The sequence below is a fragment of the Pleurodeles waltl genome, chromosome 12, assembly GCF_031143425.1.
Source record: "Pleurodeles waltl isolate 20211129_DDA chromosome 12, aPleWal1.hap1.20221129, whole genome shotgun sequence".
Taxonomy (NCBI): Eukaryota; Metazoa; Chordata; class Amphibia; order Caudata; family Salamandridae; genus Pleurodeles; species Pleurodeles waltl.
Window position 1 is genome coordinate 651,799,587 of NC_090451.1, and position 27,762 is coordinate 651,827,348.

Consider the following 27,762-nt stretch of genomic DNA (forward strand, 5'->3'; position numbering starts at 1 on the left):
TTACCTCTACCCCAAAACCCAAATTTGTCCTTGCTTTCATTTACTTCTACCCACCAACAAACCCCAAAGTCACCCTTGCATCTATTTACCTCTGTGGATCCCAACCCCCAAATTTGCCTAGTCTTCCTTTAACTCTAACCACCCCTAACTCCAATTCCCCCTTGCCTCCTTTTACCTCTACCTAGGTACTGAAACCTTCCTTTATCTCTACCCAGCCCTAAAACCCAAAGTCAACTTTGCCTCCTTTTACCTCTAAAAACCAAACCCCAAAGAAACTATTGCCCCTTTTACCTCTAGCCCCTAACCACAAAGTCACCCTTTCCCCAATTACCTTTACACCCAACCCCCAGAGCCATCTGTGGTAATGTCCATTTGTTTATGTTACCGTAGGAAGTTGGCTCTGTATGTACTATTTCAAAGTAAGAAATAGCATGCACAGAGTCCAAGGTTCCCCCTTAGAGGTAAGATAGTGGCAAAAATAGATAATTCTAATGCTCTATTTTCTGGTAGTGTGGTCTAGCAGTAGGCTTATCTGAGGGTACTGTTAAGCATTTGTTGTACACACACAGGCAATTAATGAGGAACACACACTCAATGACAATTCCAGGCCAATAGGTTTTTGTATAGAAAAATATATTTTCTTAGTTTATTTTAAGAACCACAGGTTCAAGATTTACAAACAATACTTTAAATGAAAGGTATTTCACTTAGGAACGTTAGGAACTTTGAATTAGCAAAATAGCATATACAGTTCTCACACAAATGGCAATAAGCTATTTTAAAACTGGACACAGTGCAATTTTCAACAGTTCCTGGGGGAGGTAAGTGTTTGTTAGTTTTGCAGGTAAGTAAACCACCTACAGGGTTCAAAGTTGGGTCCAAGGTAGCCCACCGTTGGGGGTTCAGGGCAACCCCGAAGTTACCACACCAGCAGCTCAGGGCCGGTCAGGTGCAAAGGTCAAAGTGGTGCCCAAAAAACATAGGCTTTAATGGAGAAGGGGGTGCCCCGGTTCCAATCTGCCAGCAGGTAAGTACCTGCGTCTTCAGAGGGCAGACCAGGGGGGTTTTGTAGGGCACCGGCGGGGACACAAGTCAGCACAAAAAGTACACCCTCAGAGGCACGGGGGCGGCCGGGTGCAGTGTGCAAACAGGCGTCGGGTTCGCAGTGTAATCCAATGGGAGACCAAGGGGTCTCTTCAGCGATGCAGGCAGGCAAGGGGGGGAGGCTCCTCGGGGTAGCCACCACCTGGGCAAGGGAGAGGGCCACCTGGGGGTCGCTCCTGCACTGGAGGTCGGATCCTTAAGGTCCTGGGGGCTGCGGATGCAGTGTCCTTACCAGGTGTCGGGACTTTGAAGCAGGCAGTCGCGGTCAGGGGGAGCCTCGGGATTCCCTCTGCAGGCGTCACTGTGGGGGCTCAGGGGGGTCAACTCTGGCTACTCACGGGCTCACAGTCACGGGGAGTCCTCCCTGTAGTGTTTGTTCTTCACAAGTCAAGCCGGGGGCGTCGGGTGCAGAGTGCAAAGTCTCACACTTCCGTCAGGAAACGTGGTTGTTTCAAAGTTGCTTCTTTGCTGCAAAGTTGCAGTCTTTGTGGAGCAGAGCAGCTGTCCTCAGGAGTTCTTGGTCCTTCTAGATGCAGGGCAGTCCTCTGAGGCTTCAGAGGTCGCTGGACCCTGTGGAACGCGTCGCTGGAGCAGTGTCTTTAGAAGTGGGGAGACAGGCCGGTAGAGCTGGGGACAAAGCAGTTGGTGTCTCCGTCTTCTCTGCAGGTTTTTTAGCTCAGCAGTCCTTCTTCGTCTTAGGTTGCAGGAATCTAGTTTCCTAGGTTCTGGGGAGCCCCTAAATACTGAATTTAGTGGTGTGTTTAGGTCTGGGAAGGCAGTAGCCAATGGCTACACCCTCTTTGTGCCTCCTCCCTGAGGGGAGGGGGGCACTTCCCTATTCCTATTGGGGAATCCTCCAAAATCAAGATGGAGGATTTCTAAAGGCAGGGGTCACCTCAGCTCAGGACACCTTAGGGGCTGTCCTGACTGGTGGGTGACTCCTCCTTGTTTTTTCTCATTATCTCTCCTGGACTTGCCGCCAAAAGTGGGGGCTGTGTCCAAGGGGGCAGGCATCTCCACTATCTGGAGTGCCCTGGGGCATTGTAACACGAAGCCTGAGCCTTTGCTCAAAGCTAGGTGTTACAGTTCCTGCAGGGGGGAGGTGTGAAGCACCTCCACCCAGAGCAGGCTTTTGTTTCTGTCCTCAGAGAGCACAAAGGCCCTCACCACATGGGGTCAGAAACTCGTCTCTCAGCAGCAGGCTGGCACAGACCAGTCAATCCTGCACTGAACAATTGGGTAAAATACAGGGGGCACCTCTAAGATGCCCTCTGTGTGCATTTTATTTATAAATCCAACATTGGCATCAACATTGGCATCAGTGTGGGTTTATTATTCTGAGAAGTTTGATACCAAACTTCCCAGTATTCAGTGTAGCCATTATGGAGCTGTGGAGTTCGTTTTTGACAGACTCCCAGACCATATACTCTTATGGCTACCCTGCACTTACAATGTCTAAGGTTTTGCTTAGACACTGTAGGGGCATAGTGCTCATGCACCTATGTCCTCACCTGTGGTATAGTGCGCCCTGCCTTAGAGCTGTAAGGCCTGCTAGAGGGGTGACTTACCTATGCCACAGGCAGTGTGAGGTTGGCATGGCACCCTGAGGGGAGTGCCATGTCGACTTAGTCATTTTCTCCCCACCATCACACACAAGCGGGCAAGCAGTGTGTCTGTGCTGAGTGAGGGGTCCCTAGGGTGGCATAAGACATGCTGCAGCCCTTAGAGACCTTCCCTGGCATCAGGACCCTTGGTACCAGGGGTACCAGTTACAAGGGACTTACCTGGGTGCCAGGGTTGTGCCAATTGTGGAGACAATGGTACATTTTAGGTGAAAGAACACTGGTGCTGGGGCCTGGTTAGCAGGGTCCCAGCACACTTCTCAGTCAAGTCAGCATCAGTATCAGGCAAAAAGTGGGGGGTAACTGCAACAGGGAGCCATTTCCTTACACAAGCCCCCCCATCCCACAGGCCAGGAGACTCAGCCAAAGCTGGTAGAGTCTTCCTAGTCTGTCAGGCGAGGAAGAGTAGAGGAAATAGGCTGGTTTGTTGCAGGGCCTACTCTGCCTTACATCCTCCTGTTCAGGTCATTCCCTCTGAGGAACTGACCCACTTCCACAGTGATAGGACCTAGTCTGAATTGCCTCTTGTCTGTGCCTTTAATGTCTTCACCCATTCTCTCTATTTTGGGGTTAGAGGTATCCACCTCTGCTAATCGTATCTTAGCCAGGGTCACCCCTAGCTTACCCAAAGAGGTTACCCAGAGCTGGAGTAACCCCACCATGACCAACAGGGTCAGGGGGCCTAACTTGCTATTTGGCATGGGGTCAGACCACTATGCCAAGGATAGTGCAGCCATAAAGGCTAACACCCAGTAGAGGCCACTGACAGCTGTCAGTGCCCAGAACCACACCTTTAGCTCTTTGCCTGCAAGGGAAGGAGCTAAGTTACAGGCTTCTTTGGGTTCAGGGTGCCTGTCTGCTGTGTAAGAGTGGGGGGTTACTACATCTTGTAGTAAACACCCTTCCACTCTTTCTTCTGTTAACTGAGGAGCCACCCACTCAGGTTTAACAGTTGCCTGACTAGCCAGGACTTCTTATGGGTCAGGTTGGAATTTAACAGTGCCATTTTTGGAGTTCTCCCTTACTGGAGCAGAATCTCCTTGGCTTGCTGAAACCTTGGCTAAATGTTGTCCACCTTTCCTACTCTGTTTTCCTTTATTTTTCTTTTGGGGCCTACTTGCATTTACTGCAGAGGTAGCACCTCCAGAATCCTTGGGAGAGGGCTGGCACTGAACCAGTTCCTCTCTTGGGCTCTGACCAACCTCTGGGTAGTCATTTCCAAGGAGACAATCAAGGGGGGGTCTGTACCGACTACCACCCTTCTCCAGCTAAAAGTCCCACCCACTTCTATGGGCACAAAAGCCACAGGCCTATCAGTGACCCTGTCTGGGCTAACTCTTACTCTGGCAGTCTCACCTGGGATGTACTGATTTGAGAACACCAGCCTGTCATGCAAAATAGTGTGACTGGCACAAGTGTCTCTCAGAGCAGTGGCTGGGATTCCATTCACCAGTAGGTGGTGGAAGTGTCTACTTCCCTCTGGAATCTCCAACTCACCTGTTGGGCCCTTTTTCCAGTTGAAGGCTATGAAGACCTCCTCATCTGAGGAGTCATCCCCGATGGCTACACTGGCCACCCCTGGAATTTTGCTAGGGGGTTTGTTTTTGGGACAAGAAGTGTCCTTGGTGTGGTTCCCTGTCTTTCTACAGTTTTGGCACCATGCCTTAGTGGCATCCCAGTTCTTCCCCCGGTACCCACCTTTGTTTTGGGTTGTGTCTTGGGGCCCACCCACCTTGTCTGGTTTTTGGGGGCCTACAAAGGACTCTTTTTCTTTGTTTCTAGTGTCACCCACTTTCTCCTGGGGAGGCTTTGTAACCCCTTTCTTTTGGTCACCCCCAGTGGAAGTTTTGGTTACCCTAGTCTTGACCCAGTGGTCTGCCTTCTTTCCCAATTCTTGGGGAGAAACTGGACCTAGGTCTACCAGATACTGATGCAACTTTTCATTGAAGCAGTTACTTAAAATGTGTTCTTTCATAAACAAATTATAAAGCCCAACATAGTCATGCACTTCATTTCCAGTTACCCAACCATCCAGTGTTTTCACTAAGTAGTCTACAAAATCAACCCAGGTCTGGCTCGAGGATTTTTGAGCCCCCCTGAACCTAATCCTGTACTCCTCAGTTGAGAATCCAAGGCCCTCAATCGGGGTAGCCTTCATGAGGTCATAGGATTCTGCATCTTTTTCAGAGAGTGTGAAGAGTCTATCCCTACACTTTCCAGTGAACATTTCCCAAAGGAGAGCTCCCCAGTGAGATCTGTTTACTTTTCTGGTTGCACAAGCCCTCTCAAAAGCTGTGAACCATTTGGTGATATCATCACCATCTTCATATTTAGTTACAATCCCTTTTGGGATCTTCAACATGTCAGGAGAATCTCTGACCCTATTTATGTTGCTGCCACTATTGATGGGACCATAACCCATCTCTTGTCTTTCCCTTTCTATGGCTATGAGCTGTCTCTCTAAAGCCAATCTTTTGGCCATCCTGGCTAGCAGGAGGTCCTCTTCATTGAGGCTGCCCTCAAAGCTTCCAGAGTTGCTGGACTGTCCTGTGAGAGAAACAGCATCTCTGACTATCACTTGTGGAGACAGGGTTTGAGGGACCCTCTTCTCCCTAACTAGGAGTAGGGGTGGGAAATCCTCCACCTCTCTAGCTTCCTCCTCTGGGAAGGTATCCTCAGAGGGGTTGTTTTTAGCAAACTCTGCCAAAAGCTCCTGGAGCTGTACTTTGGTTTGAACCAGTTTTAATCTTTTTGGTTTGGCAGAGAGACCTTAACTCTGACTTCCTAAGATGCAGGTAAGGGGTGACGTTGAGTTCCATCACAATCTCTTCTGCATTAGACATTATGGGGGTCATTACAACATTGGCGGTATAAGGCGCTTACCGCCATGCAGTAGACCGCCAATACACCGCCGCCGCCGCGGTAGACCGCCACAGCTATTATGACACACATCTCGGAATCCGCCGAAATTCAGACACCCACACAATCCCGCCACACCAAAGGTCAGCGATAAACATGCGGAAACAAATCCTCCACCTCCGTGCCAACAGAAACACGCCCATTCCATTACGACCCACGAATCCACGCGGCGGTCTTTCAACCGCGGTATTCCATTGGTGGTACACACCGCCGTGCTCAAAATACACACACATCTACAAAACACCGCCACATTGGACAATTACAAATACACACACCTGATACACATACAAACAACACTCCCACACACCCAATACAACATAAAACACACACCCACATCACCCACAAACCCCTACAAACAAAAATTCTGAGAGAAGGCGAGAGAGAGAGCACAGAATAGACAACCCCATCACACAGAGGCACACAACACCATCACCCACACAACATCCACGCACAAAACACCACCTACAACTACACTCACCACACTCATCAACACATACACCACCCCACACATCACACACAACACCCCATGTCACGCCAAAGACACCCCCGCTTCTCCGAGGAGGAGCTAAGGGTCATGGTGGAGGAAATCCTATGGGTAGAGCAACAGCTATTTGGCTCACAGGTACAGCACACATCAATAGCCAGGAAGATGGAGCTATGGCAAAGAATAGTGGACAGGGTCAACGCAGTGGGACAGCACCCAAGAAATCGGAAGAGGTGGAACGACCTACGGGGGAAGGTGCGTTCCACGGTATCCAGGCACCACATCGCGGTACAGCGGACTGGCGGCGGACCCCCACCTCCTCCCCCTCAACTAACAACATGGGAGGAGCAAGTCTTGTCCATCTTGCATCCTGAGGGCCTCGGAGGAGTCGTTGGAGGAACGGACACTAGTAAGTCAAATCTTAACTATCATATCCCCCACAGTACCTGCATGCTATCACCCACCCCCACCCTCACACCCTCCCCTATCACCCAAACTCCTCACTAATGTACCCATGACACCAACCACCCATCCCAACACCAAGCCCTGCATGACACAACTAAGCATGGACACCCATCACTAAAGCATGCCCACTGCACATACCCAGAACACCCCCCAACCATCAGCACACAACCCCACACACAGGAATGCCTGCACTGGGGTTCACGCACACCCAACCATTGCACCCCATTACACACACACATTCAATAATCATGTACTTATACCCCCGCAGGAACCCGAAGGAACGTCACCACACCAGAGGGTCCAGGCAACACCACTCCACCCCCAGAAGAGGCCCACAGTGACGAGAGCAGCTCTGCCCTACTGGATCTTGATGACCAGCCCGGACCATTGTGGGCCTCAGGACAGTCGGTTCCCCTTGCCCAGCCACAGCCCAACACCAAGCTTCCACCCTCTGGTTAATACCAGCATAGCAGCCACCCAGCGGGCCCAAACCTCCCTACCCAGGACAGGTCAATCAGTGGTGTGTCCACCACTACAGGGAACCCAGGCTAACCCAACACCCCAACAACAACAGGGACCTGGGGGCAGCGGTAGTGGGCACACGGTCCAGGGGACGGAGGCACGGGAACAAAGGGGAACTGGGAGGGCTGCTGTGCGACAGAGGGAGGACAGGCCAAGGGAACCCACTCTCCATGAGGCCCTATCCTCCATCATGCGAGCATACCATGATTCCCAGGAGACAATGGCCACGGTCCTGGACAAGTTGCAGGAGACCCTGCGTCTGCAGGAGGAGCAGTATTTGGGGTTCAGGGAGGAGCTCAGGACCATCGGCTCCGCCCTGGGCACCATCGTAGGGGTGCTGACGGACATCCAAAAGACCTTGAGGGACACCGCGGCACTCCAGGGGGCCCCTGGCACTAGTCAGGACGACGAACTGCCCACCACCTCCGCCGGCGCTAGCGGACAGGACGCCCCGCCACAGGACCACCACACCAGCACCCCATCCCCTGCAGACGGACAACCACCACGCAAGCGGGCCCTGAGATCCAGGAACAGGACAAAGCAAGATGGCAAGACCCCCGCCAGGAAATAAGACCACCCTGATTGTCCCCCCACTGTCCCACTTTGTTACCCTGTCCAATTCGGAACTGCCCCAGCTCCACTTCCAATGGCCAGATGTGCAATGTACCTGTGAGACTAATAGACTGGGCTTGGACATTCCTCCACCATCACCCATCCCCATTTCACAACCCCCCTTCATTTTTTAGCACTTAAATAAACACCCTTGAAACACTAAATAAAATGGAGTCAGTCTATGATTTGTAATTTTGTATCATGTATTATCAATGACAGTGTCATAATGGGTTACCCATTGGAAGGCTAACATACCAATGTCACACATCACAAGCCCTTGAAGGATGCAAGCAGTTGACACGTAGGTTACCACATTTGTGAAACTGAAATGGAAGGGGACAACTTAGTTAACAAATAGTGAGTGAAATGTAGGTACAGGATAGAGGTAGACGTATGAAAGTAAATTTAATGTTAAACCTGAAAATTTACTCACCTGTGTTTCACTGGAAATATTGCTGTATGACTGACTCCCTGTTGTCATTTTCTTCTTTCTCAGCGTCATCCTCATCACTGTCCACAGTCTCCACAGGCTCCACAGCTGCTACAACACCGTCATCTGGATCATCCTCCTGCAGAAAAGGCACCAGGCGATGATGATGTCGCACACCTTCTTCGGTGAGTAGAATAGGGACCCACCTGTCATATGGAGGCACCTGAAACTGGCCTTAAGGAGGCCGAAGGTGCGTTCGATCACCCTCCTAGTCCGCCCATGGGCCTCATTGTACCGTTCCTCTGCCCTGGGATTCCTCACTGGGGTCAATAGCCAGGAAAGGTTGGGGTAACCAGAGTCCCCCAATAGCCATACACGGTGCCTCTGGAGTTGACCCATCATATCAGGGATGCTGCTATTCCGCAGGATGTACGCGTCATGCACTACGCCAGGGAACATTGCATTTACCTGCGAGATGTACTGGTCTGCCAAACAGACCATCTGGACATTCATCGAATGATAACTCTTCCGGTTCCTGTACACCTGTTCACTCCTGCGGGGGGGGGGGGGACCAGAGCTACATGGGTCCCATCAATGGCACCTATGACGTTGGGGATATGTCCAAGGGCACAGAAGTCACCTTTCACTGTAGGCAAATCCTCCACCTCATGGAAAATGATGTATCTCCTTACGTGTTTCAGCAGGGCAGACAGCACTCTGGACAAGACATTGGAAAACATAGGCTGGGACATCCCTGATGCCATTGCCACAGTTGTATGAAAAGACCCACTTGCAAGGAAATGGAGCACTGACAGCACCTGCACGTCAGGGGGGATTCCAGTCGGATGGCGGATTGATGACATCAGGTCTGCCTCCAACTGGGTACATAGTTCATGGATAGTGGCACGGTCAAACCTGTAGGTGACGATTAAATGCCTCTCTTCCATTGTCAAGAGGTCCACCAGCGGTCGGTACACCGAAGGATTCCGCCATCTTCTTATATGTCCCAGCTGACGGTGCCTAAGAAGGACAACAGCAAAGAAACAGTCACTATTCCTCCACACAAGACTACACCCTTCCTGGATGAGTGTTGAGTGTAGGCCTCGGTATGTGTGACGCAGTTGAAAAAGATTCCATGTGGGCCCCTGAAATGGCAGCTGCCTGACCTCAAAACTGGGACAATGGGATTGTGGGGTAACTGCGCTGGCATTGCACACCGTCGCGGTAGGCGGTCGTAGACCACGGCGCAATGCTGCATTGGTTAACATTGGACCCTATGGGTCCCAGGAGCCAATGAACAGGTGCGCCGGCGGTGATGATGCACACCGCCGCGGACGTCACCGCCATTTTCCATCTGTTCAATCACTAGATACCTGACCTTCGACAGCAGAGGACCTACACTGCTAGTGCTGCTGTGACCTCGGTCTGGAAGCGACGATGGCTGCTGCGTCTGGGGAAAGGGCCCCTGCCTTCACTGCACAGGAGTTGGAGAAACGTGTGGATGGGGTCCTCCCCCAGTACATGCTACTCTACGGTCCTCCAGACCAACAGGTTAGTACACAGGGAGCACGTTGTATGGGCTAGGCCAGGGTGGACAGGGCTGGCTGGAAGAGGGAAGGGGTCAGAGTTGATACTACAGTAAAGCATGGGAATAAAAGGCCCACATGGCCAGAGTAGGGAGTGGGCCAGTCACAACGACGGTGCAGTTGGTAATGACTGTTCCTCTTTCCTTGTGCATGTCATGTAGGTCAGCGCCCACCAGAAGAGGGACATTTGGCGTGCCATCGCCAAGGAGGTCCGGATCCTGGGGGCTTACCAGAGACGGGGCACCCACTGCCGTAAGAGATGGGAGGACATTCGCCGCTGCAGCAAGAAGACGGCGGAGGCTCAGCTGGAGATGGCCTCCCAACGTGGGAGGGGTGCCCGTCGCACCATGACCACCCTGATGTTCCGGATCCTGGCGGTGGCCTACCCGGAGTTGGATGGGCGCTTAAGGACATCACAGCAGACACAAGGGGGTGAGTACAACCTCATTCTGCAGACTTTGTGCACAGTGGAGGGGTCTGGGTGGGGGAGGAGGGCTGTGGGTGTCCCTAGGCCAGGACGACTTAGGTAGCCAAGGCCCCACCGTAATGTAGGCCATGTGGCACTCTAACCCACCTCAGAAGAGTGCCAAGTTGTGGCATCCATGTGCGCAGATTTCCAGCATTGCCATGTGGGCCATATCCCAGAAATTGCATGTGCTGAGGCCAGGAGCACGGCGTAATGCATGGGGCTGCTGCGTCTGTCTTGTCCGCCAACGGTAGCGGTATGCCATGCACTTAAACTCTCTTTGTTCTGTCTCCCCCCCTTTTCCTGCTCACCCTGTCCTTTTGTACATCAGCATCATCAGGCGGAGGTAGAGTGGCACCGGAACACGAGGGAGCTGCATCCCACATGGCCATGGAGGGCCACACCACAGACTCTGAATGCACCAGTGGGACGGAGGGCGAGGGGAGCTTCACGTCGGCCACCGGATCACCAACCAGCGACACGGACTCGTCCACCGATGGGAGCTCCCTTGTGGTGGTGGCACCGTCTGTGCCCCCCACTTCTACAGGTACAGGCGCCACCTCTCCTATCAGCCCGCCCTCCCAGCAGCCCCTCAGCGTTCGCCCCGTGTCCGCTCACCCAGGAGGGTGGGCATCACCTTCGTCCCCAAGCACCTCATGCCCTGCCCCAGTCACCCCTGCTGCCCTCAGTGAGGAGGCCATTGACCTCCTCAGGTCACTCACTGTTGGGCAGTCTACCATTGTGAATGCCATCCAGGGTGTAGAAAGGCAGTTGCAACACGGTAATGCATTCCTGGAGGGCATTCATTCTGGTCAGGCTGCCCTTCAGCGAACCCTGCAATCTCTGGCCTCAGCACTGATGGCATCCATTGTCCCTGTGTCCAGCCTCCCCCCTCCAACTTCCTCCACCCAGACCCAATCTCCTGTACCCCAGCCCATCCCAAGCACACCTACAGACCAGCATGCACACAAGTCAACACACACAAGTAGCTCAAGCAAACATAGGCACCACACACACCACAGGCACTCACACAAGCCACATACAGACACTACAACATCCACTGCCTCCACTGTGTCCCCCTCCTCCTCTTCTCCCTCTTCCCTCCCAGTCTCGTCTACACACACACCTGCATGCACCACATCTACAGGCACTAGGACTCGCACCAGGACACCCAGCACCACAAGCCGCTCACCTGCACTCACCACCTCCACTGCCATTTACACGTCCCGTGTCCTCTCCCAGTGTGTCTGTGACGCCCCCTCCCAAAGTACACAAACGCCGGCAATCACTCACCCAACATCCATCCACCTCACGACAGCCTCCAGTACCTGCACCTGCACCCAAAACACCTAAAGTGACACCTCCTACAACCACCTCCGCTTCCTCCACTCCCAGACCCCCTCCAGCTACCCATCCCAGTGTCCGTCAGAAACTGTCCCTCTGTCAAATTTACCTTTTTGCCCCCCCCCCCTCCAATTCATCAGTCCCGTCGTAGCGCCTCAGCCAAAAAGCCTCCAGTACCAGTGGTGCGTGTTCCAGGTTTTTGGAGTGCACCGTCCACCAGGGCAGGCAGTAGGACCCGGAGCCAAGGCACTGGCAGCCCACCCCCTGTAAAGGCTCTGAAATTGGGGAGTGGATGACGGGACTGTGTCAAGACTCCTGGTAGGACAACAAGTGAAATGGGATCCAAGGCGATTGGTGAGTCAGCTGTAACTCCAAAGAAGGTGGGGAAGGTCCAGAGGAAGTCTCCCCAGCCTGTTGTGAGTGTCACGGCGGAGAAGTGCGCCATCATTTCCGGCGATCCAGACAACCACCAGCAACGTCGTCACTGGTCCAGAGACCACCGCCAGAGTCAGTGCCCAGGAGGGCCCCGTATCGTCACTGGTCAGGAGCCCACCGCCAGAGTCATAGCCCAGGAGGGCCCAAGTATCGTTACTGGTCAGGAGACCACCGCCACCGCCGGAGTCACAGCCCAGGAGGGCACAAGTATCGTTACTGGTCAGGGGACCACCGCCACCGCTGGTGTCACAGCCCAGGAGGGTCCAAGTATCGTTACTGGTCCAGAGACCACCGCCAGAGTCACAGCCCAAGAGGGTCCAAGTATCGTCACTGGTCCAGAGACCACCGCCAGAGTCACAGCCGAGGAGGGCACAAGTATCGTCACTGGTCCAGAGACCACCGCCGGAGTCACAGTCCAGGAGGGGACAGGATGCCACAGCCCCGCTGGCCAATGATGGAACGTCATGCCAAACACCAATGTCCAGTATGGAGATCGTCATGCCACACACTAATGTCCAGTGTGGAGATCGTCATGCCACACACCAATGTCCAGTGTGGAGATCGTCATGCCACACACCAATGTCCAGTGTGGAGATCGTCATGCCACACACCAATGTCCAGTGTGGAGATCGTCATGCCACACACCAATGTCCAGTATCAGAACCGCCATGGCAAAGCACCGCTGAACAGTCCGGGCAAAGACCGCCATGCAAAGCACCGCTGAACAGTCCGGGCAAAGACCGCCATGGCAAAGCACCGCTGAACAGGGCAAAGACCGCCATGGCAAAGCACCGCTGAACAGTCCGGAACCGCCATGTCAAAGCACCGCTGAACAGGGCAAAGACCGCCATGGCAAAGCACCGCTGAACAGGGCAAAGGCCGCCATGGGAAAGCACCGCTGAACAGTCCGGAACCGCCATGTCAAAGCACCGCTGAACAGTCCTGATCCGCCATGTCAAAGCACTGCTGAACAGTCCTGAACCACCATGTCAAAGCACCGCTGAACAGGGCAAAGACCGCCATGTCAAAGCACCGCTGAACAGGGCAAAGACCGCCATGGCAAAGCACCGCTGAACAGGGCATGCACCGTGTATGAATGAATGTACCGCCACATCAAGCCTCGTTATCCCATGTGCAGATGGGACAGTGACAGGACACGAACTTTCACGGGGAGACTCATCCAGTCTGGGCACCAGTCCCCCTCCAGAACCAGTGGAGAATGTTATCCACTTGAGAGACTGTGGCTTTGCACTCCCCAGGATGGCAGTGTGGGCAACCCACCCACTGTAGAGACTTGACAGACTGTGGCTTTGCACTCCCCAGGATGGCAGAGTGGGCAACCCACCCACTGTTATCCACTTGAGAGACTGTGGCTTTGCACTCCCCAGGATGGCAGAGTGGGCAAACCACCCACTGTAGAGACTTGAGAGACTGTGGCTTTGCACTCCCCAGGATGGCAGAGTGGGCAACCCACCCACTGTTATCCACTTGAGAGACTGTGGCTTTGCACTCCCCAGGATGGCAGAGTGGGCAAACCACCCACTGTAGAGACTTGAGAGACTGTGGCTTTGCACTCCCCAGGATACATCAATGGGCATGGAGCCCCGTCGTGGATGTGGCTTTGCAGTCACCCGGCTGAGGTGCCCCCCCCTTCCCTTCCCCCTGAGGTGCCTGTAGTATCTCTATCTGATGCCCCAGCAGTGTTCTCTCGGATTTTGGTCAGGTATCTATTGTGGGCCTCGCCCATGCATTTTTGGACTGTTGGTGCACGGACATTGTTGTGTACATATCTGCACTACTTCTTGTATTGTATATATAATTATGAGTGATTTAGAGATATATATCTGTATATTTTTGTATGACATGTATATTGGCACATTACAATGATTGACTGAAATTCGCATTGTCTTTGCATTCTTCCAGGGGGATTGTGGGTTGTTACTGTGGTTTTTTGTGAATGCATTGGTGTGTATGTTGTAATATGGGGGGGGGGAGATGGGGGTGTTTGGTGGGTGTCCCCCTTACTTTTGCCTCCCCAATCCCCCGTGTCGTAGATGCAGTACTCCCCGGTATCTGCTGCGCCTACGTCGCTGTTGGTCGTACACAAGCAGAAAGACAAGGGCAGGTAGTATTTGGAGTTTCGGGTCCATGGAGTCGTCGTTCCTCGTGGGATGTGTTGAGGTGAGCGTTTTCCCATTGCAGAAGCTGTTTCTGCCGTGTTTTTATCCATGGTGAATCCGCCCCGGAAAAGGTGGCAGATTGGCCTGTTGTAATAGTGTGGGCGGTACATTGTCTCCCGCCTGTCTGTTGGCGGTGACCGCCGCGCTGCTTGTCTGTACCGCCGTGGCGGGCGGTGTGTTAAAGTGGCTGTCTTTGTTGGCAGTTTCCGCCAGGGTCATGATTCCCTTTTTTTGTCCGCCAGCCTGTTTGCGGTATTACCGCACCTTTTCCACCGTCCGCCAGGCTTGTAATGACCCCCTATGTTTCTAAAAGTTGGAATACTTTTTAAGAATCTAAAACTATCTCTAGAACTTAATTCAAACTTTTACAGAAACTTTTAAACTCTAAAAGAAATGCTAACAGGGACTAACACAAGGCCCTAGCAGGACTTTTAAAAATTTAGAAAAATAGCTCAAATTTAAAAAATCAGTTTCTAATGACAATTTTTGGAATTTAGTCGTGTGATCAGGTATTGGCTGAGTAGTCCAGCAAATGCAAAGTCTTGTACCCCACCGCTGATCCACCAATGTAGGAAGCTGGCTCTGTATGTACTATTTCAAAGTAAGAAATAGCATGCACAGAGTCTAAGGGTTCCCCTTAGAGGTAAGATAGTGGCAAAAAGAGATAATTCTAATGCTCTATTTTGTGGTAGTGTGGTCGAGCAGTAGGCTTATCAGAGGGTAGTGTTAAGCATTTGTTGTACACACACAGGCAATAAATAAGGAACACACACTCAATGACAATTCCAGGCCAATAGGTTTTTGTATAGAAAAATATATTTTCTTAGTTTATTTTAAGAACCACAGGTTCAAGATTTACAAACAATACTTTAAATGAAAGGTATTTCACTTAGGAACTTTAGGAACTTTGAATTAGCAAAACAGCATATACAGTTTTTACACAAATGGCAATAAGCTATTTTAAAACTGGACACTACAATTTTCAACAGTTCCTGGGGGAGGTAAGTGTTTGTTAGTTTTGCAGGTAAGTAAACCACCTACAGGGCTCAAAGTTGGGTCCAAGGTAGCCCACCGTTGGGGGTTCAGGGCAACCCCAAAGTTTCCACACCAGCAGCTCAGGGCCGGTCAGGTGCAGAGGTCAAAGTGGTGCCCTAACGCATAGGCTTCAATGGAGAAGGGGGTGACACGGTTCCAGTCTGCCAGCAGGTAAGTACCCGCGTCTTCGGAGGGCAGACCAGGGGGGTTTTGTAGGGCACCGGGCGGGACACAAGTCAGCACAAAAAGTACGCCCTCACCGGCACGGGGGCGGACGGGTGCAGTGTGCAAACAGGCATCGGGTTCGCAATGTAATCCAACGGGAGACCAAGGGGTCTTTTCGGTGAAGCAGGCAGGCAAGGGGGGGGCTACTCAGGGTAGCCACCACATGGGCAAGGGAGAGGGCCCCCTGGGGGTCACTCCTGCACTGGAGGTCGGATCCTTCAGGAACAGGGGGCTGCGGATGCAGTGTCCTTACCAGGTGTCGGGTCTTTGAAGCAGGCAGTCACGGTCAGGGGGAGCCTCGGGATTCCCTCTGCAGGCGTCGCTGTGGGGGATCAGGGGGGTCAACTCTGGCTACTCACGGGCTTCCAGTCGCCGGGGAGTCCTCCCTGTAGTGTTTGTCCTCCACAAGTCAAGCCGGGGGCGTCGGGTGCAGAGTGCAAAGTCTCACGCTTCCGACGGGAAACGTGTGTTGTTTCAAAGTTGCTTCTTTGTTGCAAAGTTGCAGTCTTTGTGGAGCAGAGCCACTGTCCTCAGGAGTTCTTGGTCCTTCTAGATGCAGGGCAGTCCTCTGAGGCTTCAGAGGTCGCTGGACCCTGTGGAACGCGTCGCTGGAGCAGTGTCTTTAGAAGACGGGAGACAGGCCGGTAGAGCTGGGGCCAAAGCAGTTGGTGTCTCCATGTTCTCTGCAGGTTTTTCAGCTCAGCAGTCCTTCTTCGTCTTAGGTTGCAGGAATCTAGTTTCCTAGGTTCTGGGGAGCCCCTAAATACTGAATTTAGTGGTGTGTTTAGGTCTGGGAAGGCAGTAGCCAATGGCTACTGTCCTTGAGGGTGGCTACACCCTCTTTGTGCCTCCTCCCTGAGGGGAGGGGGCACATCCCTATTCCTATTGGGGAATCCTTCAAAATCAAGATGGAGGATTTCTAAAGGCAGGGGTCACCTCAGCTCAGGACACCTTAGGGGCTGTCCTGACTGGTGAGTAACTCCTACTTGTTTTTTCTCATTATCTCTCCTGGACTTGCCGCCAAAAGTGGGGGCTGTGTCCAGGGGGCGGGCATCTCCACTAGCTGGAGTGCCCTGGGGCATTGTAACACGAAGCCTGAGCCTTTGAGGCTCAATGCAAGGTGTTGCAGTTCCTGCAAGGGGGGTGGGGGGGTGAAGCACCTCCACCCAGAGCAGCCTTTTGTTTCTGTCCTCAGAGAGCACAAACGCCCTCACCACATGGGGTCAGAAACTCGTCTCTCAGCAGCAGGCTGGCACAGACCAGTCAGTCCTGCACTGAACAATTGGGTAAAATACAGGGGGCATCTCTAAGATGCCCTCTGTGTGCATTTTTTAATAAATCCAACACTGGCATCAGTGTGGGTTTATTATTCTGAGAAGTTTGATACCAAACTTCCCAATATTCAGTGTAGCCATTATGGAGCTGTGGAGTTCGTTTTTGACAGACTCCCAGACCATATACTCTTATGGCTACCCTGCACTTACAATGTCTAAGGTTTTGCTCATGCACCTATGCCCTAACCTGTGGTATAGTGCACCCTGCCTTAGGGCTGTAAGGCCTGCTAGAGGGGTGACTTACCTATGCCACAGGCAGTGTGAGGTTGGCATGGAACCCTGAGGGGAGTGCCATGTCGACTTAGTCATTTTCTCCCCATCAGCACCCACAAGCTGGCAAGCAGTGTGTCTGTGCTGAGTGAGGAGTCCCTAGGGTGGCATAAGACATGCTGCAGCCCTTAGAGACCTTCCCTGGCATCAGGGCCCTTGGTACCAGGGGTACCAGTTACAAGGGACTTACCTGGGTGCCAGGGTTGTGCCAATTGTGGAGACAATGGTACATTTTAAGTGAAAGAACACTGGTGCTGGGGCCTGGTTAGCAGGGTCCCAGCACACTTCTCAGTCAAGTCAGCATCAGTATCAGGCAAAAAGTGGGGGGTAACTGCAACAGGGAGCCATTTCCTTACACAAGCCTCCCCCCCACAGCCCACAGCCCAGGAGACTCAGCCAAAGCTGGGAGAGTCTTCCTAGTCTGTCAGGCGAGGAAGAGTAGAGGAAATAGGCTGGTTTGTTGCAGGGCCTACTCTGCCTTAAATCCTCCTGTTCAGGCCATTCCCTCTGGGGAACTGACCCACTTCCACAGTGATAGGACCTAGTCTGAATTGTCTCTTGTCTGTGCCTTTAATGTCTTCACCCATTCTCTCTATTTTGGGGTTAGAGGTATCCACCTCTGCTAATCTTATCTTAGCCAGGGTCACCCCTATCTTACCCAAAGAGGTTACCCAGAGCTGGAGTAACCCCACCATGACCAACAAGGTCAGGGGGCCTAACTTGCTATTTGGCATGGGGTCAGACCACCATGCCAAGGATAGTGCAGCCATAAAGGCTAACACCCAGCAGAGGCCACTGACAGCTGTCATTGCCCAGAACCACACCTTTAGCTCTTCACCTGCAAGGGAAGGAGCTAAGTTACAGGCTTCTTTGGGTTCAGGGTGCCTGTCTGCTGTGTAAGAGTGGGGGGTTACTACATCTTGTAGTAAACACCCTTCTTCCACTCTTTCTTCTGTTAACTGAGGAGCCACCCACTCAGGTTTAACAGTTGCCTGACTAGCCAAGACTTCTTGTGGGTCAGGTTGGACTTTAACAGTGCCATTTTTAGAGTTCTCCCTTACTGGAGCAGAATCTCCTTGGCTTGCTGAAACCTTGGCTAAAGGTTGTCCACCTTTCCTACTCTGTTTTCCTTTCTTTTTCTTTTGGGGCCTACTTGCATTTACTGCAGAGGTAGCACCTCCAGAATCCTTGGGAGAGGGCTGGCACTGAACCAGTTCCTCTCTTGGGCTCTGACTAACCTCTGGGTAGTCATTTCCAAGGAGACAATCAAGGGGGAGGTCTGTACTGACTGCCATCCTTCTCCAGCTAAAAGTCCCACCCACATCTATGGGCACAAAAGCCACAGGCCTATCAGTGACCCTGTCTGGGCTAACTCTTACTCTGGCAGTCTCACCTGGGATGTACTGGTTTGAGAACACCAGCCTGTCATGCAAAATAGTGTGACTGGCACAAGTGTCTCTCAGGGCAGTGGCTGGGATTCCATTCACCAGTAGGTGGTGGAAGTGTCTACTTCCCTCTGGAATCTCCAACTCACCTGTTGGGCTCTTTTTCCAGTTGAAGGCTATGAAGACCTCCTCATCTGAGGAGTCATCCTCAATGGCTACACTGGTCACCCCTGGGATTTTGCTAGTGGGTTTGTTTTTGGGACAAGAAGTGTCCTTGGTGTGGTGCCCTGTCTGTCTACAGTTTTGGCACCATGCCTTAGTGGCATCCCAGTTCTTACCCTGGTACCTACCTTTGTTTTGGGTTGTGTCTTGGGGCCCACCCACCTGGTCTGGTTTTTGAGGGCCTACAAAGGACTCTTTTTCTTTGTTTCTAGTGTCACCCACTTTCTCCTGAGGAGGCTTTGTAACCCCTTTCTTTTGGTCACCCCCAGTGGAAGTTTTGGTTACCCTAGTCTTGACCCAGTGGTCTGCCTTCTTTCCCAATTCTTGGGGAGAAATTGGACCTAGGTCTACCAGATACTGATGCAACTTTTCATTGAAGCAGTTACTTAAAATGTGTTCTTTCATAAACAAATTATAAAGCCCAACATAGTCATGCACTTCATTTCCAGTTACCCAACCATCCAGTGTTTTCACTGAGTGGTCTACAAAATCAACCCAGGTCTGGCTCGAGGATTTTTGAGCCCCCTTGAACCTAATCCTGTACTACTCAGTTGAGAATTCAAAGCCCTCAATCAGGGTAGCCTTCATGAGGTCATAGGATTCTGCATCGTTTCCTGAGAGTGTGAGGAGTCTATCCCTACACTTTCCAGTGAACATTTCCCAAAGGAGAGCTCCCCAGTGAGATCTGTTTACTTTTCTGGTTGCACAAGCCCTCTCAAAAGCTGTGAACCGTTTGGTGATGTCATCACCATCTTCATATTTAGTTACAATCCCTTTGGGATTTTCAGCATGTCAGGAGAATCTCTGACCCTATTTATGTTGCTTCCACCATTGATGGGACCAAAACCCATCTCTTGTCTTTCCCTTTCTATGGCTAGGAGCTGTCTCTCTAAAGCCAATCTTTTGCCCATCCTGGCTAGCAGGAGGTCCTCTTCATTGAGGCTGCCCTCAATGCTTCCAGAGTTGCTGGACTCTCCTGTGAGAGAAACAGCATCTCTGACTATCTCTTGTGGAGACAGGGTTTGAGGGACCCTGTTCTCCCTAACTAGGAGTGGGGGTGGGAAATCCTCCACCTCTCTAGCTTCCTCCTCTGGGAAGGTATCCTCAGAGGGGTTGTTTTAGTAAACTCTGCCAAAAGCTCCTTGAGCTGTACTTTGGTAGGGTTTGAACCAGTTTTAATCTTTTTGGTTTTGCAGAGAGACCTTAACTCTGACATCCTAAGATGCAGGTAAGGGGTGACGTTGAGTTCCATCACAATCTCTTCTGCATTAGACATTATGGGGGTCATTACAACCTCTGCGGTCTTTTTACAAGACCGCAGAGGGACCGCTGTGCTGAAGACCGCCAGTGGTGGCGGTTTTCCGCTCAGCGTATTATGACTGTTGGCAGCTCTACGTCTTTTTTCCGACGGAGAGCCGCCAACAGCCATAGTGACGGGCGGCGGGGGAGTGGAGGTTGCTCCATCTCCACCGCCATGCCAACAGAACACCGCCCAGCGAATCACGTCCTGTGATTCGGCGCAGCGGTGTTCTGTTGGCGGTGTGGTGTCGACGGAGCTGCCCCCATGGCTCCCGTCCCCTCCCAGAGGATCGACAGAACAGGTAAGTCGATCGTCCATTAGGGGGGTGGGGGGGGTGTTGTGTGGGTTCATGGGGGTGTGCGTGGGTGTATGTAGAGGGGGTGCGTGAGTGCGTGTATGCTTGCAGGGGTGTTGCGTGTTTTGGGAATGAGTGCGTGTATGTCTGTAGGTATGTCTGTATGGATGTGCACGTGTATGTTTGAATGTGGGTGTGCGTGTCTGACTGTGTGTGTGGATGTTGGCATGTATGTCGGTGTGTGTGCGTGTATGTGTGTTGGTGGTGCCTGCGTGCGTCTCGGGTGTTTATGTGTAAGGTAATGTCGGGGTCGGGGTGGGGAGGGGGGTTCTGCCACTTTTGGGGGGGGGAAGGCAGTCAGGGTGGGGGAGACCCTATCAGTGCCAGGGAAGGAATTCTCTGGCACTGATAGTGCTTACCGCCACGGATTTCATGGCGGTTCCTACCACTGGAAATCCATGGCGGTAAGCCGGGTCAAAATACCGGCGGCGGTATTGTCACAGCTGCCGGGCTGGAGACCCAGGTCTCCAGCCCAGCGGTCGTCTCCGCCCTGGCGGGCGGAACGGAGAAGCGGCGGATGACCATGGCGGTAACCGCCATGGTCATAATCCTCAAAAAAAGACCGCCAGCCTGTTGGCGGTCTTACCGCGGCTTTAACACCGTCCGCCAGGGTTGTAATGACCCCCTATGTTTCTAAAAGTTGGAATACTTTTTAAGAACCTAAAACTATCTCTAGAACTTAATTCAAACTTTTACAGAAACTTTTAAACTCTAAAAGAAATTCTAACAGGGACTAACACAAGGCCCTAGCAGGACTTTTACAAATTTAGAAAAATAGCTAAAATTTCAAAAATCATTTTCTAATGACAATTTTTGCAATTTAGTCGTGTGATCAGGTATTGGCTGAGTAGTCCAGCAAATGCAAAGTCTTGTACCCCACCGCTGATCCACCAATGTAGGAAGTTGGCTCTGTATGTACTATTTCAAAGTAAAAAATAGCATGCACAGAGTCCAAGGGTTCCTCTTAGAGGTAAGATAGTGGCAAAAAGAGATAATTCTAATGCTCTATTTTGTGGTAGTGTGGTCGAGCAGTAGGCTTATCAGAGGGTAGTGTTAAGCATTTGTTGTACACACACAGGCAATAAATGAGGAACACACACTCAATGACAATTCCAGGCCAATAGGTTTTTGAATAGAAAAGTATATTTTCTTAGTTTATTTTAAGAACCACAGGTTCAAGATTTACAAACAATACTTTAAATGAAAGGTATTTCACTTATGAACTTTAGGAACTTTGAATTAGCAAAATAGCATATACAGTTCTCACACAAATGGCAATAAGCTATTTTAAAACTGGACACTGCAATTTTCAACAGTTCCTGGGGGAGGTAAGTGTTTGTTAGTTTTGCAGGTAAGTAAACCACCTACAGGGTTCAAAGTTGGGTCCAAGGTAGCCCACCGTTGGGGGTTCATGGCAACCCCAAAGTTACCACACCAGCAGCTCAGGGCCGGTCATGTGCAGAGGTCAAAGTGGTGTCCAAAACACATAGGCTTCAATGGAGAAGAGGGTGCCCCGGTTCCAGTCTGCCAGCAGGTAAGTACCCGCGTCTTCGGAGGACAGACCAGGGGGGTTTTGTAGGGCACCGGGGGGGGGACAAGTCAGCACAAAAAGTACACCCTCAGTGGCACGGGGGCGGCCGGGTGCAGTGTGCAAACAGGCGTCTGGTTCGCAATGTAATCCAATGGGAGCCCAAGGGGTCTCATCAGCGATGGAGGCAGGCAAGGGGGGGGCTTCTCGGGGTAGCCACCACCTGGGCAAGGGAGAGGGCCACCTGGGGGTCACTCCTGCACTGGAGGTCGGATCCCTCAGGTCCTGGGGGCTGCGGATGCAGTGTCCTTACCAGGTGTTGGGTCTTTGAAGCAGGCAGTCGCGGTCAGGGGGACCCTTGGGATTCCCTCTGCAGGCGTCGCTGTGGGGGCTCAGGGGGGTCAACTCTGGCTACTCACGGGCTTGCAGTCGCCGGGGAGTCCTCCCTGTAGTGTTTGTTCTCCACAAGTCGAGCCGGGGGCGTCGGGTGCAGAGTGCAAAGTCTCACGCTTCCGGCGGGAAACATGTGTTGTTTCAAAGTTGCTTCTTTGTTGCAAAGTTGCAGTCTTTGTGGAGCAGAGCCTCTGTCCTCGGGAGTTCTTGGTCCTTCTAGATGCAGGGCAGTCCTCTGAGGCCTCAGAGGTCGCTGGACCCTGTGGAATGCGTCGCTGGAGCAGTGTCTTTAGAAGTGGGGAGACAGGCCATTTGCGCTGGGGCCAAAGCAGTTGGTGTCTCCGTCTTCTCTGCAGGTTTTTCAGCTCAGCAGCCCTTCTTCGTCTTAGGTTGCAGGAATCTAGTTTCCTAGGTTCTGGGGAGCCCCTAAATACTGAATTTAGGGGTGTGTTTAGGTCTGGGAAGGCAGTAGCCAATGGCTACTGTCCTTGAGGGTGGCTACACCCTTTTAGTGCCTCCTCCCTGAGGGGAGGGGGGCACATCCCTATTCCTATTGGGGAATCCTCCAAAATCAAGATGGAGGATTTCTAAAGGCAGGGGTCACCTCAGCTCAGGACACCTTAGGGGCTGTCCTGACTGGTGGGTGACTCCTCCTTGTTTTTTCTCATTATCTCTCCTGGACTTGCCGCCAAAAGTGGGGGCTGTGTCCAGGGTGGCGGGCATCTCCACTAGCTGGAGTGCCCTAGGGCATTGTAACATGAAGCCTGAGCCTTTGAGGCTCAATGCTAGGTGTTACAGTTCCTGCAGGGGGGAGGTGTGAAGCACCTCCACCCAGAGCAGCCTTTTGTTTCTGTCCAAGGAGAGCACAAAGGCCCTCACCACATGGGGTCAGAAACTCGTCTCTAGGCAGCAGGCTGGCACAGACCAGTCAGTCCTGCACTGAACAACTGGGTAAAATATAGGGGGCATCTCTAAGATGCCCTTTGTGTGCATTTTTTAATAAATCCAACACTGGCATCAGTGTGGGTTTATTATTCTGAGAAGTTTGATACCAAACTTCCCAGTATTCCGTGTAGTCATTATGGAGCTGTGGAGTTTGTTTTTGACAGACTCCTAGACCATATACTCTTATGGCTACCCTGCACTTACAATATCTGAGGTTTTGCTTAGACACTGTAGGGGCATAGTGCTCATGCACCTATGCCCTCACCTGTGGTATAGTGCACCCTGCCTTAGGGCTGTAAGGCCTGCTAGAGGGGTGACTTACCTATGCCACAGGCAGTGTGAGGGTGGCATGGCATGGCACCCTGAGGGGAGTGCCATGTCGACTTAGTCATTTTCTTCCCACCAGCACACACAAGCTGGCAAGCAGTGTGTCTGTGCTGAGTGAGGGGTCCCTAGGGTCGCATAAGACATGCTGCAGCCCTTAGAGACCTTCCCTGGCATCAGGGCCCTTGGTACCAGGGGTACCAGTTACAAGGGACTTACCTGGGTGCCAGGGTTGTGCCAATTGTGGAGACAATGGTACATTTTAGGTGAAAGAACACTGGTGCTGGGGCCTGGTTAGCAGGGTTCCAGCACACTTCTCAGTCAAGTCAGCATCAGTATCAGGCAAAAAGTGGGGGGTAACTGCAACAGGGAGCCATTTCCTTACAGTTACCATTTATTATTAAGAAATGTTCTGTTACTATAGGAGCCACTCAACCTCGTGAGCAAGACAGTTCTTAGAATATAAAATGCAACGGGTCAAAGGAGGTTCTTTCTGAGACAGTTGTGTTTGAACGTCTTGCTGACAGGATGAGGCTTCTAGACATCGTACTTATCGTATAATACACCAAGTTGGCTCTACTACTTATAAAGAACCCGCTCATCTGTTACCTCATTTTGGCGCAGAGGGACTTGAAGAATGGAAGCCTCAACTGGGCACTGTGTTTCATGCCAGTCATGACTTCTCTTCCACTTTTCCCTCGACTTTGAAGGCGGTAGAAGTCAGGCAAGTCTGCTCAATCAGGCAAGTTACTCCCAAGTGTTTTCGTCCGGACTTGGCTTGTTTGTGCGATTGGGATGCCTAGACTGAAGCTCGAGCAGCAAGCGTAATCAACCATGCGCATTATATTTAATTCAGCTCTGCCGCGTGACGCGAAGAACGTGAAGGCACAACACGTTGCAGAACCTCGCGTGCGCAATTTCTCCTTCCACTTGCACGCAAAAAACGCAAAGGCATGACACCTTGCTGAGTCACGCCTCTTCAACTGTGTCTTTGCTTGTTTCCATGGTGACTAAGGACGCTAAGCCGCGTACACCGACGCATCCATAGTGCGTTGCCTGTTGCCAGGAAACCCGTTTTTTTACAAACATCTGTCACCACGGAAAAACAGTGTAAACAGAAAAGATCTTCCTTATTCTTGATTCACAACTTGTAAGGAAATGCCTCCTTGGCATGGTTACCCCCTGACTTTTTGCCTTTGCTGATGCCAAGTTATGATTTGAAAGTGTGCTAAGGCCTGCTAATCAGGCCCCAGCACCAGTGTTCTTTCCCTAACCTGTACCTTTATCTCCACAATTGGCACACCCTGGCATCCAGGTAAGTCCCTTGTAACTGGTACCCTTGGTACCAAGGGCCCTGATGCCAGGGAAGGTCTCTAAGGGCTGCAGCATGTCTTATGCCACCCTGGGGACCCCTCACTCAGCACAGACACACTGCTTGCCAGCTTGTGTGTGCTGGTGGGGAGAAAATGACTAAGTCGACATGGCACTCCCCTCAGAGTGCCATGCCAACCTCACACTGCCTATGGCATAGGTAAGTCACCCCTCTAGCAGGCCTTACAGCCCTAAGGCAGGGTGCACTATACCACAGGTGAGGGCATAGGTGCATGAGCACTATGCCCCTACAGTGTCTAAGCAAAACCTCAGACATTGTAAGTGCAGGGTAGCCATAAGAGTATATGGTCTGGTAGTCTGTCATACACGAACTCCACAGCACCATAATAGCTACACTGAAAACTGGGAAGTTTGGTATCAAACTTCTCAGCACAATAAATGCACATGCATGCCAGTGTACATTTTATTGTGAAATACACCCAGAGGGCATCTTAGAGATGCCCCCTGAAAACATACCCGACTTCCAGTGTGGGCTGACTAGTTTTTGCCAGCCTGCCACACACCAGACATGTTGCTGGCCCCACGGGGAGAGTGCTTTTGTCACTCTGTGGCCAGTAACAAAGCCTGTACTGGGTGGAGGTGCTTCTCACCTCACCTTGCAGGAACTGTAACACCTGGCGGTGAGCCTCAAAGGCTCACCCCCTTTGTTACAGCGCCACAGGGCATCCCAGCTAGTGGAGATGCCCGCCCCTCCGGCCACAGCCCCCACTTTTGGCGGCAAGGCAGGAGGAGATAATGAGAAAAACAAGGAGGAGTCACTGGCCAGTCAGGACAACCTCTAAGGTGTCCTGAGCTGAGGTGACTCTGACTTTTAGAAATTCTCCATCTTGCAGATGGAGGATTCCCCCAATAGGATTAGGGATGTGCCCCCCTCCCCACCGGGAGGAGGCACAAAGAGGGAGTAGCCAGCCCTAGGGCTAGTAGCCATTGGCTACTAACCTCCCAGACCTAAACACACTCCTAAATTGAGTATTTAGGGGCCCCCAGAACCTAGCAAAATAAATACCTGCAACCTGAAGACGAAGAAGGAGTGCTGACCTGAGGCCCTGCAGAGAAGACAGAGACACCAACTGCTTTGGCCCCAGTCCTACCGGCCTGTCTCCCCACTTCAAGAAAAACTGCGACGCGTCCACCATGGTCCAGCGACTTCTGAAGCCTCAGAGGACTACCCTGCATCTAAAAGGACCAAGAAACTCCTGAGGACAGCAGCCCTGTTCCAAAGACATTGCAACTTTGCAACAAAGAAGCAACTTTTAAAGACCACACGTTTCCCGCCGGAAGCGTGAGACTTTCCACTCTGCACCTGACGCCCCCAGCTCGACCTGCGGAAACTAACTCCACAGGGAGGGCACCCTGGCGACTGCGAGCCCATGAGTAGCCAGAGTTGACCCCCCCTGAGCCCCCACAGCGACGCCTGCCGAGGGAATCCAGAGGCTCCCCCTGACCGCGACTGCCTGCTTCAAAGAACCCGACACCTGGGAAACCCACTGCACCCGCAGCCCCCAGGACCTGAAGGATCCGACCTCCAGTGCAGGAGCAACCCCGAGGTGGCCCTCTTCCTAGCTCAGGTGGTGGCTACCCCGAGGAGCCCCCCCTTTGCCTGCCTGCATCGCTGAAGAGACCCCTGGGTCTCCCATTGAAACCTTTCGCAAATCCGACGCCTGTTTGCACTCTGCACTCGGCCGCCCCTGTGCCGCTGAGGGTGTACTTTCTGTGCTGACTTGTGTCCCCCCGGCGCCCTACAAAAGCCCCTGGTCTGCCCCCCAAAGTCGTGGGAACTTACCTGCTGGCAGACTGGAACTGTGGCACCCCTATTTCTATTGAAGCCTCTGTGTTTTGGGCACCACTTTGACCTCTGCACCTGACCGGCCCTGAGCTGCTGGTGTGGTAACTTTGGGGTTGCCTTGAACCCCCAACGGTGGGCTACCTTGGACCCAACTTTGAACCCTGTAAGTGTTTTACTTACCTGTGAACTTAACATTTACTTACCTCCCCCAGGAACTGTTGATTTTTGAAGTGTCCACTTTTAAAATAGCTTATTGCCATTTTTGCCAAAACTGTACATGCTATTGTGATAATTCAAAGTTCCTAAGATACCTGAGTGAAATACCTTTCATTTAAAGTATTGTTTGTAAATCTTGAACCGGTGGTTCTTAAAATAAACTAAGAAAATATATTTTTCTATATAAAAACCTATTGGCCTGGAATTATTTTTGAGTGTGTGTTCCTCATTTACTGCCTGTGTGTGTACAACAAATGCTTAACAGTACCCTCTGATAAGCCTACTGCTCGACCACACTACCACAAAATAGAGCATTAGAATTATCTCTTTTTGCCACTATCTGACCTCTAAGGGGAACCCTTGGACTCTGTGCATGCTATTTCTTACTTTGAAATAGTACATACAGAGCCAACTTCCTACATTGGTGGATCAGCGGTGGGGTACAAGACTTTGCATTTGCTAGACTACTCAGCCAATACCTGATCACACGACTAAATTCCAAAAGTTGAGTTTAAAAGTTTTGTAAAAGTTTGAATTAAATTCTAGAGATATTTTTAGATTCCTAAAAAGTATTCCAACTTTTAGAAACAAAATGTCTGCTGCAGAAGAGATGGTGGTGGAACTCAACCTCAACCCTTACCTGCATCTTAGGATGTCAGAGTTAAGGTCTCTGCAAAATCAAAAAGATAAAAACTGGTTCAAACCCTACCAAAGTACAGCTCCAGGAGCTTTTGCCAGAGTTTGCTAAAAACAACCCCTCTGATGATGGCCTCACAGCGGGGGACACTAGTGATGTGGAGGACTTCCCACCTCCAGTCCTAGATAGGGAGCCCAGGGTTTCTCCAAACCTGACTCCAGAAGTGATAGTCAGAGATATTGCTTC